Consider the following 15702-nt stretch of genomic DNA (forward strand, 5'->3'; position numbering starts at 1 on the left):
ATCTAAAATTTCATACAAAAAATTCAAGTATTAGGAAAAATGTGCATAAAAATAAGTACAAGTTTTCATGCAAACTTTAAAAAAAATTAAATCTCAAGAGTTTGGGATGAACCAAATTTAAGATTGGAAAAATTATCCAAGATTGGGATGGAACAAATGTAAGACTGGAAAAATGAGAATCTGAGAGAAACCAAAATTGACATAATTGTCCATCCCTATTATGACCATATAGATACAATCCATTGCAGTGGGATATGCCACATTGAATGCGCCTTGATGGCATCAAGGCAGCGTCCCAAAGAGTCACAACCCATGTTTGGAATGAAGTTGGTGGCTTACAAATACAATGCACACTTATCAAGAATCTGCTAACACAATTCCATTGAGATCAGTTTGTGAAGGGTGGTTTTCTGACGCAAAAGAACTCCACCTCTTTGGTCCACATTCACGGGCCTGGAGGCAGCTGTGTCTATGTCGCCTTGATTGACTGCTCCTAGTTGAGTGCATGGGGAATACCTGTAGGTGCTGGAAAGGTGCAGTCACAGCTCTACAGAGCCCTAAATCCATGGGAAAGGATTGGCAGAAATTATCTTTAGCCATGAATACGTCAAAGTCAAGCAATGTTCTTATGTGGCTACACTGGACAGATATTCCAGATATTATTCAAGAATATCCGGTTATTCAAGAATAACCTGTGGTATTCTGTGATGACAAAACCACAACAAACAAGTACAGAATTTAGTGTGGAATGCAGAATAATTTGCACTGAGAGTCTTCTTTCTTTCTCTCTTGAGATTAAAAAAACACACCAAGTTTCTAGCCCTTGAGAAAATAGGTTTGGAGTCAATGAACAAAATGCCTGGTGAAATCTCAGAAGCCCAGGGGAAGGGGAAGCAAATTTTCATCATGAGCTTTAATACCCCCAAATAGCTTTTTGTTCTGGTGTTTGACTAGTGGAAGCAAGGTAAATTATGCAAAATTATGCAAAACTGGTAAATTTGCATAATGCCTATATTGCATTATTCAGCATTTATTGGCACAAATCTTTGATCTTTCCTTTTTAAAGTGCAGCTCTGCCTTGACACTAACCCTCTTTTAAGACATGGACCAGGGCTAAAGTGGAGAACTTGCCCTTGGTAGTTTACATTAAGATTCTCTGATATGAGAGGGGGATGTCTCTTATTTGCTCCAGCTTTTTTGCTTTTGACACACTCTGCTTTGAGGTGATGTCAGTGAATCTGGAGCTGGGGTACCAGCTATCATTCTCTGAGCATGTTGCTGGAACTGGAGGATGCGTAACGTCAAGGGGGAAGGAAAAAAATGCAGCGGAGCCATTCTTGCCAGTCATGTGCTTGCACACGTTCTGTTAGCCTGCACATGTCAACTAAGGGATCCTATGCACAGTACCAGCTGCACTCACTATACTGCCCACTACATCAATTTTTGCCCCTTAAAAAAGGGAATGGCATAATTGCCAGAAGAACCGGACTTAGGTGAAAAACGAAAAGGCAATGTTTAAAAGTGCATTTTACATTAGAAACTCAAGCTTTCAGCAACTGTGCTCATTGCTTTATGTATTTGGAAAAATGACAGCAGGTCATCTCATCATTAAATTTCACACAAAGCTCTGCTTTCACAAGAGGACCTAACGTATGATTCCTTTTGTCATGTTGCCTGTGTGTGAAAACACCCTCTCCACATAAGCATCGCTTACTGGGATGGCAAGCACAGCGCTTACAATGTGCACTAGAAATCTAGATTCTATGTGCTTCAGTAGCTGCACCCAGTTGTGGTCTAGTGCTGCTCCATCTGTGCACAGTCAAAAGTAGCCACATGCTCAAAAAAGTCATGGAGAAGGACATGGGGGCTGGGGGAGAAGCTTATGATGCCACTGCTGTTACTTTCCTCCCCCTAACCAAGCTGGCTTCCCCCACTGCTGTTGGATATGGCATTTTCTGTGGCTACATTAGAATTTGCATGACCGTGTGTCAACAATACACTGTAAAACAATTTGCTTTAAAATTTGAGTTCTTGAATGGGAGAAAAACAACAGCATCTAGACTACAGCATCTAGGCAGCCTTTCCCTTCTCCCATTCCCTCTCCCCCCAGATCTGTATTTTTGTAACGTCTTGCCTGATGAAGAGATCTGGAGATCTCAAAAGCTTGCACATTTTGGCAGTCTTGGACTTGACCTAATAAACATGTTGCACTATATGGAGTTCAGTATTTACATAGCATTCAAAATGCTTCACATCCATTACTCTTCTTGAAATCCTTGCAACAGCCCTGTGCAATGTGTGATTTCACGACCATTTGTCATCATTATATGTTTGATGTGTGTATGAATATATATGTATACATATACATATATGCATGTGTGTGTATCTATATGTATACATACACACACACTCGTTGTTTAATTTCAAAATTTTGGGGCGATCATAAATATTGTAATAACTTTTATCCTGACCTTTAGATTATTTCTCATTATCACATGTGGTTATTAGGGATTATGTGGGGCAGGCGGGGGGAGCAAATTCTGCATGGGCCACAAACTCAGCGGTGCCCTCAGCAAACCTGCCACCTGTGGGCAATATGTGGTTAACAAACACTAGCCCACTTCATGGGGCTGTTGCAAGGATTGCAAGAAGAGTAAGGGATGTGAAGCAATTTGAACGCTATGTAAATATTGAACACCATATAGTGCAACATGTTTATTAGGTCAACTGCAAGAATGCCAAAAACGTGCAAGCTTTTGATATCTCCAAATCTCTTCATCAGGCAAGATGTTACAAAAAACAGATGGGGGGAGAGGGAATGGGGGAAGGAAAAGGCTGCCTAGGTGCTGTAGTCTAGATGCTGTTGTCTTTCTCCCATCTGCCTTATTTAACATCTTGCCTGATAAAGAGATCTCAAAAGCTTGCACATTTTTTTTTTTGTGATCTTTGAGTTGTCCCAATAGAAGTGTTATACTAATATGGATTTTCAAATTCTTCTTATGGCCAACACAGCACCATAATCTTTATATATATGAGAAAGATTCCAAAATATGTGTGTGTGTATCTATCTCTATCTATCATCGTGTGTGTGTGTGTGTGTATATATATATAGTTTTGAGAATGGCTGTAATGGACCGCCTTTTGCATATATATTCCTCACTAAAACAGGGAGTGGACTCCTGTCATGCCCTGTGGCGGGGAGTAGGGGCTGAGCTGTGGTGCAACTCAGGCCATGACAGAGTCCAACCTCTGTCATGCTCCTCTTACGAGAGCCACAAAAGACTACAAATCCCATCAAGAAAGTGCCCCCTCCATTCCACATACAGAAGCTGACAGGAATAGCAATTAAACCTTACTTCAACGCTGGCAATGGGATAATGTCCACCACCATATTTAAGTGCAGCTGGCTGGTTTCAGGGGAACAGGACGGACCATGTGGCACTCACAGTTCTGTCCCCTAAGCCAGGGTATTGCCAGGGGAGCTCAGAAGGAACGGCCATGGGGCTGCTTCCACTGTCCCTCAGTATCTGCCGCCTGAGTTAGATGCCTCACTCTGTCTAGTGGCAGGGCCGGCCCTGATGGTTGGCCTCTTTTAAATGCTGAGTTTCACCAGATGGAATTTTGGATTGTTATTTTCATTTTAGATTCTCTTCTTCATTTACAGAGTCTCACTGAGCCTGGCTGTATATGCTTGTTTGTTTGTTTATTTAAGGTCATTTATGTCTCATCTTTAAAAATAGAATCCTCCCCTCCCCCAGGCATCTTACAAAATAAAATTATAATAAAATCACAGACAGTTTAAAAAAGTACCAAACAATTAAAAACACAAGATTACTCATAAAAAGTCTTGTGGAATAAAAAGGCTTTCAGAGCCCATCTAAAGATGGGAAGAGAGGGGAATTGATGGAGTACCCCTTAAAAAGGCATTCTCCATCACTGTATAGCCACCACTGAGAAGGCCCTGGCATTAGTCAGACATTTACTCAGAATTAAGTCCCACTGCCAAGTGCACATAGCATTTCAGCCTTACCTTTTCTAGGTTAAAATCTTGTGTATGCTTAATTGAAAACAACTTAAGCCCTATTGAATTCAGGGAAGCTTACGTCCTAGTAAAGAATCAACAGTATAATTCCTATATCAAGAAAGAGCACTGGCTAATTTTGCCTGAAGCGTATTTTGCCCTTTCTTGCTAAACCATCCAGATCCTCCTGTACTCTTATATCAATTCTCTCTAACTCCTTTGGGACAGTAAAAGCCTGGGCCACTGAGAGATGCTGGACTGCACCCAACAGAAACAGACTCACCCCTTTGGTGCACAAAAGAGATACAGCAATCCCGATTTGGAAAGCACCTATTAAAATCAAGAAATTGCCTCACCAGCACATTCTCAGACTCGTACATTTCATGAGCCTTTTCTGTAGGCCGTCCTCAGTTCTTATAAGGAAAGGTGCTAGAATGAAGTCTGTCTGAATGTCCTATTGAACTCAGTGGGCAGGGTCAAGGGTAGGCATGGTTGGGCACCTGCCAAGGGCTCACACCCCAGAAGGGGTCCATAGGCAAAAGCCTCATGTTGTTGTTCCTGCTCTTCACCATTTCAATATGTTTGTTCACTTGCCTCTCACTCCAGCCCAGACAATGTAGCTGGTGAGAAGGAGTAGGAGATGCCACAGCCTGATTGCTCACTGGATCTCTGCCTGTCATGCAAGCAAGTAGTAGCAATGATGACAAAGAGGTAAAAGCAATAGCAGATAGTGATGATGGTGCTGAGAAGGTAGATTCACTGAGGGAGATACTCACAGAAGCTGGGTATCCCAAAGGCCCTCAAAAACCTGGAGGCAGCACTCTAGTAGGACCCACACTTCTGAGTAAACATGCGTCACATCAGGCTGGAAGAATGAGACTCAGTGGTTCCAGAGTGCTCCACAAACATTTAAGCTGGAATACATGGATTTACTTGGATTGATCCAAAACTTTTTCATGAGTGTCATATAAACAGTACGTCTCCATTTTGGCAACTTTCACTGTGCCTTTCCTCCTTCTTTGCCCTCACTGTCCTTGGCCTCAGTTGTCCTCACTGTCATTTTAATCAAATCAGCTGTGTCAACTCACCTTGAGAGCCAGTGTGGTGTGAGAGTCAACTAGGGAAACCTGGGTTCAAATCCTCACTCAGCCATGAAGCTCACTGAGTGACTTTGGCTCAGACCCTCAGCCTAACTTACCTCACATGGTCCTTGTGAGGATAAAATGGAGAGGAGAAGTAACATGTATACCACCTTGGGCTCCTTGCAGAAAAGGTGGGAGATAAATGTGACAAATTAGAAACAGATGAAAAATATATTTCCAGACATGGGGAAAATGAGACAGTGGGTTGGATCCAGGATCTGCCTTCTGCAAATCAGGATCTGCAAATCAGAAAGGATTTGCTCCTGGAAGGTGCCTCCACTTGATTTTGGGGGATCCCCCTCCCCCCACACATCACAGTAACAAACAAACAAATAAATAAATAAATGGATACCTATAAACAAAATCAGATGAGTGCCCACAGTCAATAGCATTAAATGGCAGGTGTGGGGTGGTCAAATAAGGCTGAAGACAGTGAGGGCAAAGTAGAAGGAGGAAAATGATGCCAAGAGAATGCAGCAGCCACAGGAACACAAGTGTGCTGTACATCTTTGAAACAATGTGAATGCTTGGTGAGGTGAGTGTATATGATAGCTTGTTTGGCTGCATGAAATATGCTACTTTTGAGCCAAACATTGAAATTAGAGAAAATTCAGCATAGCTCTCACTGAAGCTGATTTAGCCCATGAAATCATAACATTTGTGCTGGGGCGCCAGGAACGTCAGGACAAAGTCACAAAAACACCAGCACAACATGTTTGGTGATATTTCATTAGCACAGCTCTTGGCTTGCCTTATCCTAAGAAGGAAGTTCTAAAGTTTTGTCCTTTGCATGTTAACTCAGAAGTAAATCCCTTTGACCTTGGAGAAGATGCTGATGCTAGGGAAAGTGGAAGGCAAAAGGAAGAGGGGCCGACCAAGGGCAAGATGGATGGATGATATTCTGGAGGTGACGGACTCGACCTTGGGGGAGCTGAGGGTGGCGACGGCCAACAGGAAGCTCTGGCATGGGCTGGTCCATGAAGTCATGAAGAGTCGGAAGCAACTGAACGAATAAACAACAAAAATCCCTTTGAGTACAGCTGGAGTTACTCCCAAGCAAAAGCATATGGGATGATAGCAGCCTTAGGATCAAGCTGTTGATGGGGTTGCAGTGCAATCCTATGCATGATCGCTAAAAAGTAAGTCTAACGTATTCCAGTGGAACCAACAGTGCAATCCTATACTCAGACATAAACCCCATGGAGCCCTACTGAACCTCCCTCCACACCCAGGTGAGTGGATATAGGGTTGCAGCCTAAATCTCTAGTAAGTGTGCTTAAATAGAAGCACCTGATGAAGGGGACACTATGCCTTGATAGCTTATGCTATAATAAATTTGTTCAACTTTGCTTCCTTCTTTTGCCTTAAATAGTTTATGGCTAGGTAACCAGTATACTTCCTTTACACACTGAGTACAAATCACAGGGTTTCAGCTCATTCATTTGAGTTGTTACTCATCAGGGAGGATAAAGCTATCAGCTAGTCATGATGGCTAGATTTTACCTCCAGTATCAGAGGCAGTATGTCTATTTATCAGCTGCTGGGGAACACAGGCGGAGGGTGCTATTGCATTCATGTCCTGCTTTTGAGCTCCCCATTAGGGCATCAGGTTGGCCACTGTGTGAATGGAACGCTGGACTAAATAGGCCTTTGGTCTGATCCAGCACTTCTCTTTTTATGTTCTTATGAGCCACAGTTACCGCCTCCTTGTGATTTACTTCAACTGCAATTAGTTGACAGGGAAACTGAAAACTGGTCGATCTCCTTGCCTCTTGATCTTCCTATCACTGGCTCTTTTAAATAATGACCTCTGATAAATATTAACCACTGTGTGGTTTTCCATTAGACAAGGTTGTTTGCTTTGGCATCCAGAGTACCTTGTCCTTCTTCAAAGTTGGTTGCAACCTAGATCTTATGTCAGGAACAGACAGGCCCTGCCTTTCCCTCTGGGAATTTGCACCTCCCTGTTCTCTTCACTGATAATTTCATTGTTCTCCTTCCTACCAGATGTCTTCCTCATCTTCCAGGTAGGGATTTGGAAAAAATATCCAAAAGCAGCTTCTCAAGCTGACCTATTTCTTCCAAGATGAAAAGGCAGACAGCAGGAGCTGAGACCAGTACAGCGGCTCTACGGGTCTCAGTTATGTTTTGTTCCTGTATACCTGGGGTGCAGAATTTCTTTCAGCTCAAAGGCCAAATTCTATTTTGGAGAAGCTCACAGGGGCTGCATTCCAGTGTTGGGGGTGGGGCCAAAGGCAAAATGGACAAAGCAGACCCTGCAAATATCAGCATATTTTAGCTTTAAGCTCCTACTGCTAGTAACTAGACTCGAGAGAGGCATTTTAACCTTCTAGAATGAGGTAAAAACTAAACAAAAGCTGGGAAGCCACCAAACTATTAGTGGTTAGGGAAAAGGAGGTAAAATTAGGGGAAGGGAGCATGGCTCTCTGGGTAGTCTCAGAGGGCCAGATCAGGACCTCAGGAGGGCTGGATTTGGCCCATGGGCCAAATACGGGAAACAAAGAGGATTGAGGAATCAAAGACAAAGACAAAGCTACATGCCTGTTCAACAGAGTGAAAGATAACATTGTCAATGGATAAGGAATGTTCATGACAGGCATAAGGAATCTGTGGCCCTGGAAGACGTTGTTGGTCTACAACTCCCATCTTCCCTAACCATTGACCATGCTGGCTAAGGCTGATGGGAGTTGGTTTATGGGAAGAGGAGGGCTTGGAAGGGAAGAGGAGGGCTTGGAAGGGAAGAGGAGGGCTTGGAGGGAAAGATGGGATGTTTATATTATTGACTTTGGGATGATGACAAAGCATCCCAGCTAGGGATGTACAGATTCCCCACCATCTGATCCGGTGGGGAATCTGCGGGGGGGGGGGGAGGCAATCCATTCCTCCCCCACCCCGGAATCCTCGTGGAGCAGCAGAGTTGAGGGCTGCCCCATTCCGCCGTCTGCATGCCCCAGATTCCCCCGTTTTTTTTCGGCTCCCAGAACTTATGTAAACATTCCGTAAGTACCGCTGAAAAATCCTTTTCGGAGCCTGCCATCAGTCTCCGTAAGGCCTGGGTCATGGGGAAAATGCCTGTTTGTTATTGTAAAAAAGGGTAAAGCACTTCGCGGGGATTCCCCACGTAACTTCCTGTCACCTGACCTCACCAGACCTGATCTGACCCGATCTCACCTCACCTCACCTCCACAAACAATAAACAGAAGAGATGGAGGATTTCCGTGGACTTCGCAGCCCCAGCAAAAGAAAGCCTCGGGTCACAGGGAAAATGCCTATTTATTATCGTAAAAAGGGTAAAGCCGTTCACGTTCTTCCCCTATTTCTGATTTACGTATTCTTTTTCTTTTTACGTATTTTTGTAAAATCCGCCGTTCGGCGGACAAAAAAAAGGGTCCACGTGAGCCAAAAAAAAGGGTCCACGTCCGGGCCAACCAGACCGCCCTGTTCCAAGGAGGATTCCGCAGACCGGATTTGTCAAAATTTGATCACATTTAAAATTCGTGCGGAATTCTCTGACATCCCTAATCCCAGCAGAGATATCAGACAGACAGCTGGAAATGCAGGATTGGAATGAGGAGAACAGTTCGAGGAAGAGAAATAGAGCCGGACACCATCTGTATGCCAAAGTGGAGGCCATGCAATCTGACAGGGACAGTGGGTAAAGAGAGAAGACAAGAGGGCTAAGTAAGAACAGATCCCTAAGAGAGGTGAACTATTATAAAAATATTGTAGGAAGAGAACTAGTTAAGAACAGAATCATAGAGACCTAGGGCATGAAATGAATCACGGAGGAGAGAGGATCATTGTATCAAATGCAGCAAAAAGATCTCGAAGAATGAGGATGGAACAGAAGCCTTTAGAGAAGGGGCTTTGAACCTTAGCCTTAGGGCAACTAAAATGATCAAGGGGCTGGAGCATCTCCCCTGTGAGAGAAGGTTAGAACAGCTGGGATTGTTTGGCTTGGAAAAAAAGGAGGGTAAGGGGAGACATGATAGAGGTCTACAGAATTATGCATGGTGTGCAGAATGTGGATAGGGAGACATTTTTGTCCCTCTCTCAAAATACTAGAACCCGGGGTCATCCTATGAAGCTGACTGGTGGGAGATTCAGGGCAGATAAAAGGACTTCTTCACAGAGCCCATTGTTAAACTATAGAATTTGCTACCACAGGATGTAATGATGGCCATCAATTTGGATGGCTTTAAAAGGGGGTTGGACAAATTCCTGGAGGAAAAGGCTAGCAATGGCTACTAGCCTTAATGGCTATCCGTTACCTCCAGTACCAGAGGCAATGAGCCTATGTACACCAGTTGCTGGAGAACATCGGTGGGAGGGTGCTGTTGCGCTCATGTCCTGCTTGTGGGTTCCTGGTTGACAGCTGGTTGGCCACTGTGCCAACAGAATGCTGGACTAGATGGACCCTTGGTCTGATCCAGCATGGCTCTTCTTATGTTCTTAGATGTGCCTTATATGGAATCAGACCTTTTTATTTTCTGAGGCTTTTTAAAATGTTCAGTTTTAAAAAACCATGTTAGTGTATTTTTAGATTTTTGCATTGCTGTGGACTTTTATCCTGGTTCCTACTTTGGTTTTATTTTGTTTTAAACTTTTGTATTAATTTTCATATTGTGTTTATGGGGAACATGAGCAGGTGGGTGCTCTTGCATTCATGTTCTACTGGTATGTTTCCCGTGGGCAGCTGGTTGGCCTCTGTGTGAACAGAATGCTGGACTAGATGGACCTTTCTGTTCTTTTGTTATTGTATTTTATGGTTTTAAGTTTTGCTTTGTGAACCTCCCAGAGAGCTTCAGCTAATGGGCGGTATAGAAATGTAATAAATAAATAAAAAATTTTATGAAGCTGGAGCCTTTTGCATATGAAATGTCTGCTCTGCCACAGAGATAAGGTGGCCCTAATTAGGGCTTTGAACAGACAGCTCATGATGTCAGAGCTTCTTTGAGAATTGGTACTACCAGTCAGAATGTCTTTGATTCAGAATATCTCATGGACTGATGGCAAGGTGGTCTCAGGAAGCCACTCCCAGTATCAGCCTTCTTCTCCCCCCACCCCATCTGCAATAGGCCTTACAGTTCTGCTATACAGATTAGCAAGACAATATGTGATGTGTTTTAAATACTCTGAAAAACACAGTATTTTAACACAGTATAAATATATTTACTATTATTTATATCCTACCTTTCCTCCAGGGTGCACAAGGGAGGATACGTGGTTGCCACCTTTTATCCTCACAACAACCCTGTAAGGTAGATGAGGCTGAGAGAAAATGACTGGCCCAATATCACCCAGTATCCTTAAAGGTGAGCTGTTTTTCACTAGAGGTATGATCTGGGAAGTTATGTTTGGCACTTATCATTTAAAACAGTCAGCATGGTGTTGTGGTTAGAGTGGCTGATGAGAACAGGAGAGGCCTTGATTCATAGAATCATTGAATTTTGGTGTTGGAAAGTATCTGGGAGGTCATTTAGTCTACCCCTCTGCTCAATGAAGGATCTGCAATACAGGATACAATCACAGCATCCCTGACAGAAGTCCATCCGGCCTCCAAGTGAGAGCCCACCACCTCCTGAGGCAGATGTTTCTGCTGTTGAAAGGTCATTCTGTCAGGAAGTTTCTCCTAATGTTTAGCTGAAATTTGCTTCCTTGCAGTGTCCACTTATTAGTTCTAGTCCTGCTTTCTGGAGCAAGAGAGAACAAGTCTGCTCTGTTTTCTGTGTGACAATTAGTGATGTCCAAATCTCTAAATTTTGGTTTCTCTCAGTTTTCAAGTCTTATATTCAGTCCATCATGTTTCCATATCGGTCTGAAAGAGACAGAGGTGTGCGCGTGTGTATTTGCATGAGAATTCATATGCATTTTTGTGTGCAATTTTTAACTGATATACCATTTCCCATACTATAAGCCATTTCCCCTACTATAATGAATCCTTGAATGATGTTTTCATGAATACATGCATTTTTGTTTGCACTTTCCCCTAATATACATATTGTTTATTTCAAAGGATAACTCACATATATGTTCAGATGTGCAAAATCAGGCAAGTTCGTATTCTTTCTAAACTGCCCAGGTAATCTTTGTAAACTGCCCAGAGAGCTTCGACTATGGAGCAGTATGGAAATGGAATAAATAATAAAAGAACAATATAAAATAAATATTAAAATGTGAACCGAACAAATTTCTCTCCCATCCTTAGTAACAACCCTTCACATATCTGAAGTCCACTATCATGACTCCCCTTTATCTTCTCCTCTCCTGGCTAAACATACCCAGCTCTTTCAGCCATTCCTCACAGGACTTAGTTTCTGGTTGTTCACCAACCTGGTTGCTCTTCTCTGGACACGCTCCAGTTTGTCAACGTACGTATTAAAATATGGCACCAGTGACAGCTTCAGGTTTTTGAGGGTCTTTGGGTAAGGCACCCTCAATGGCCCCCTTCCTTCTGTGAGTCATAGAATCATAGTATCATAGAATAGTAGGGTTGGAAGGGGCCTATAAGACCATCGACTCTACCTTCTCACCACCATTGTCACCAGCTGTTCTTGCTCCTCCACTTTCTCACCACTGCCTGACTGACAGGCACAGAGCCAGTGAGCAAGTAGGCAGTGGCCCCTACTGCTCCTCTTTCTTGCCACCACTGTTGTCTGGGCCAGAGCGAGGCAGGTGAACAAGCAGGCTGCAAGGGGGAGCAAGGCCAGGGGGCTGCTGTCGGTGAGCCTCTGCTGGGGTATGAGCCCTTGGCAGGTGCTCGACCAGGCCTACCCTTGCCACTGGCCCTGTGTAGCACCCAAAACTGGACACAATTCTCCAAGGAGTTTTCTTTTACCTGGTCTGTGTAGGTTTAGCAGCCATCAGCCCCTCTGTACATGGCTCAGCTCTTGCTTACGTAGGTCACCTTGGAAGCAAAGTTGTGTCACACCAGCAAGTTCCTTAACATAGATGAAACTGCAGTGTGTGCATAACCTGAGCTGTTTTGGCTACACGTTCAGCAAGGCCTGGAACGTGTCTCCCTTTGTGTTGCCACACGTACTGGCTTTATTGCAAGAGGCAATGAGTGGCTGGGTATTGCTGTAGACTAGCATTAATATGGTAGGATGATTATATAAACAGCTGGCGTTGCTTGATGAAGCTAATTACGGGCTCCCTCCAGCAGAAAGCTCTCCTAAGCATGTCCCACACCAACATGAATGGGGCCAGCCTGTGCACCTCCTTTTGTTCATTTTGAACGGAGCTTATGCAGGAGAGCTTCCCGTTGGCCTGTGCCCTAAAAAAAACACTGAGCCAGGACAAGGTTGCTGTTGATGGTGGGAATTTAACAGAAGATAACGGAAGTCCTTCAGTGAAACTGAGATCCAATAAGATGTAGTGGTTAGAGGGCTGGACTATGACTGGAAAGACCCAGGTTCAAATCCCTGCTCAGTCATGAAGCTTATTCAGTGTAAACATGGATACTTCCTCTGCCTCACCTACCTACCTCACAGGGCTGCTGTGAGGATAAAATGGAGCATGGAGAGAGAACTGCAATGCCACCTTGAGCTCCCTGGAATAAAGCTGGGGATATAAATATGATAAATAAAATAAACTGGGGCTCTTTCATCATTTAGAAAATGTTTGCATTCTTCTCTGTGTCTCTTCTATTATTCGTTTGTTCTAAACTAACATTTTCAAACTGGGTAAATGATGATTGTTTAAGGCAACCTGAGTGTATTTCTGACCACTGGCCATGCTTCTGGGAGTTGAAGTCCAAAACAGCTAGATATCTACCTTCTGCTGTAATGTTTAACCAAAATCTACCCTCCTGTAACTTAAACCCATTTAATCTAATCCTGTCTTCACCTATATGACAACCTTCAGGTATTTGAAGAGTGCTCTCATATCGCCCCTCAATCTTCCTCTTTTTCTGTCTAAACATACCCAGTTCTTTCAACCTTTCTCACAGGACTTGTTTTTCATACTGCTGACCATCTTCACTGCCATCCTCTAAGGGTGCAATGCTATGCATACTTCGACAGAAGAAAGTCCTACAATTCCCAGTATTCCCCAGCCAGCCAATGGCCATGCTTTCTGGGAATTATGGGAGTTGCAATGCAACACATCTGGAGGGTGCCAGCTATGCAGTCTAGCAAACTCCATCCACTTTTGGCTTCTGGCTCTGCCCACCAACAGTTGCTCCTCCAGTTGACTTTTCCCATGGATCAACAGCTCTTCATAAGAAAAAGATCTGCTCTAGATACTGGTTGAATGGCCAAAGGTCTCTCCTGATTCTACTACTACTGTTTGGAAGATCTCACTGGTTCCCAACCTAGTTCTGCCATGATATGCAAATCTTATTCTAGAGAATCTCCCCCAGCCCATGACTTCACTAGGGCTTCTTTGGAGTCAGTGGTTACCAGACTGGAGCTTTAAGAAAACAATTTGATGTATCATGGCAGGGAGAACAGGAGGTGCATAAATCCTAGAGATTTGGGAGAGGAGAAAGGAGCACTCTTTGATAGTCCTTGATCCAGAATGTGTTTGGAAGCAGTTGTGCAGTTAGGTAATTTTAGACTCTGGACTTAATGGGCTTATGGTGGGGAGGATAGCTGGTAATAGTTTGGATCCTGGCCTACTCTAAACATGACTACATCTGGATCCAACCCAATGGGTATTGTTTCACTTACTTCAAAATGTGGTAATCCAGGCTGTGACATGGGAAGTAAGCTAGGGTTGGTCTACGGAGATGGAGTTTACACCCTTTCCCCTGAGCTTCTCCAGCTTTCCTGTTTGCATCTCGTCTGATCTTCCCTCTGTAGGTAAATTACAGTGTGCGTGTCATCAGGGTATCTCTTAATTGGCTTCTGTTTGATAAGCCTCATAGCCGGAGTTCCTTCTGTGTGTGTGCTCTCAGATATCACATGTCCCCAGCAGCAGGGTTGTGGCACTTCAAGTCGGGCCTCCTTTGATGTCATCAAAGCTTCAGCATCTATGATTTAAACAGACACATGAGTGTATGTTAGTAATGCATGTGTCACTGTCACAGTCTCCCCCCCCCCACCCCCCACTGTCAGTTGCTGCTAAGAGCTGTGCTTTTAAATGACATCCCTCCATGCTGTTTAGGGGGCATAATATTCCAAAGGTGATGGTGAGGGCTATGTGTCCAAAATCCATTCTGGCTCGTACATTCTCAGTATGACTGGGGAGGGGGGCTGCTAAGGCTAGTCTCCAAAGGCCAAAAGACTGAAGCAAAGTGAACAACAGTGAGCCACTTATGAGGATCCTGATGCGTTTTCTTAGTGCAGAATTAAGGACAACAGGAATAATCAGGATGAATAAGGTCTCCTAATTGCCAGCACATGTGATTAATTGGACAGTACTGTAAAACCAATAAAAGTAAATTGCTTCAATGAGCACATCAACTTGACTGTCATTCTTCTCTTCTCTTCCCCTCCCCTCCCCTCCCCACTAACCATCCCCTCCCTCTAATTTGGGAAACAGCTCAGAGCCTCAGAAGCAGCCAGCATGATGAGGGCAAGCTGCAGCAAGCCTTGGGCTTGCTTGCTCCCCCTCCCCTTTCTCTTTCAGTGCAGACCAGTTCTGAAGGGGAGATTGGAAGCTTCTGCTTTAGATGAATCACAGTTTAGCATCACAGCAACACCCTAAACTGTGGTTAATCTTCACTATGGTTTGTTGAAACAAGCCATCTTCTTTAACTATGGTTTGAAGCTGGCTTGTTTCAACAAATCATTATTAAGATTAAGTTTGTCAGGTTTTGTCCAAATTAGGGATAAGGGAGAATTTCATTTTATATGAACTTGCGAAAATGTACAAATTTCTCCATAAACAGGATGGAAAGAACGCAAAATTCACAAAGATTGAACATGGGAGAAAGCGAAACGGACAGATTTATCCACTCTTTGTCCAAGTGCAGTCACTGAAAATCCAAACTCTCTAGTTCCAGCAGGGGTCTCTATGTCACCTGCTAAGGAGATAAGACAATAAGAATTGCCTTGTCAGGTCAAACCAAACTATCCAACTAGTCCAGAATCTGGGTTTCCTGGATGCCGAATTTTGATTTTATTTGTTTTAAAGCACAAGAGTATATGCAGCCAGTGGATGCTGGTGGCTCCGATGTCAGTGGACGGTGAATCCATTCTGGATTTCAGTCAGAACTCTAAAGGAGCTATCCAAGGTACAAAGCAGTTCTGACTGAAACCTGGAGCAGAAGCATCACCACACTGACACTGGAACCACCCATCTCCACTGTACACAGCCCTGCAGGTTGCTGGGTTCATCACAGACAATTGACTATACGAAGTTCCCTTACATCAAGTCAACCCATTTGCCCGCTTAGCTTCCACATCATGGATAGCTCCTTTAGAGTTCGGATGGGTTCTGACCGAACCTGCAGCAGATTCACAGCCCCACGGACATTGGAGCTACCAGCCTCTACTGGGTATCATGGCTGTTGGGAATAAAGACAGATGGATCAATCTATCTCTGGTCTGTGTCATTTTTACAGGTATTCAT

The 15702-nt window shown here is 43.8% G+C and overlaps 1 long non-coding RNA gene across 7 annotated transcripts in view; it reads right to left on the reverse strand.

The window, feature by feature from the left end:
• LOC146338049 (uncharacterized) overlaps window positions 1–15702 on the reverse strand; it is a 99043-nt gene that overhangs the window by 77515 nt on the left and 5826 nt on the right. For 5 of the 7 annotated variants that reach the window (XR_014785150.1, XR_014785148.1, XR_014785147.1 and 2 more), the window contains exons 2-3: window positions 15500–15637; window positions 11211–14158 (exon numbers count right to left, since the gene is read on the reverse strand). This is a non-coding gene — a long non-coding RNA (uncharacterized LOC146338049). Of the gene's footprint in view, window positions 1–6172; window positions 14159–15499; window positions 15638–15702 lie in introns of those variants that run through there. The other 2 variants (XR_014785151.1, XR_014785145.1) reach the window with 2 other exon arrangements.

This window comes from Heloderma suspectum, chromosome 10 (assembly GCF_057233095.1).
Source record: "Heloderma suspectum isolate Gila_16-S chromosome 10, 16-S_ref, whole genome shotgun sequence".
NCBI lineage: Eukaryota > Metazoa > Chordata > Lepidosauria > Squamata > Helodermatidae > Heloderma > Heloderma suspectum.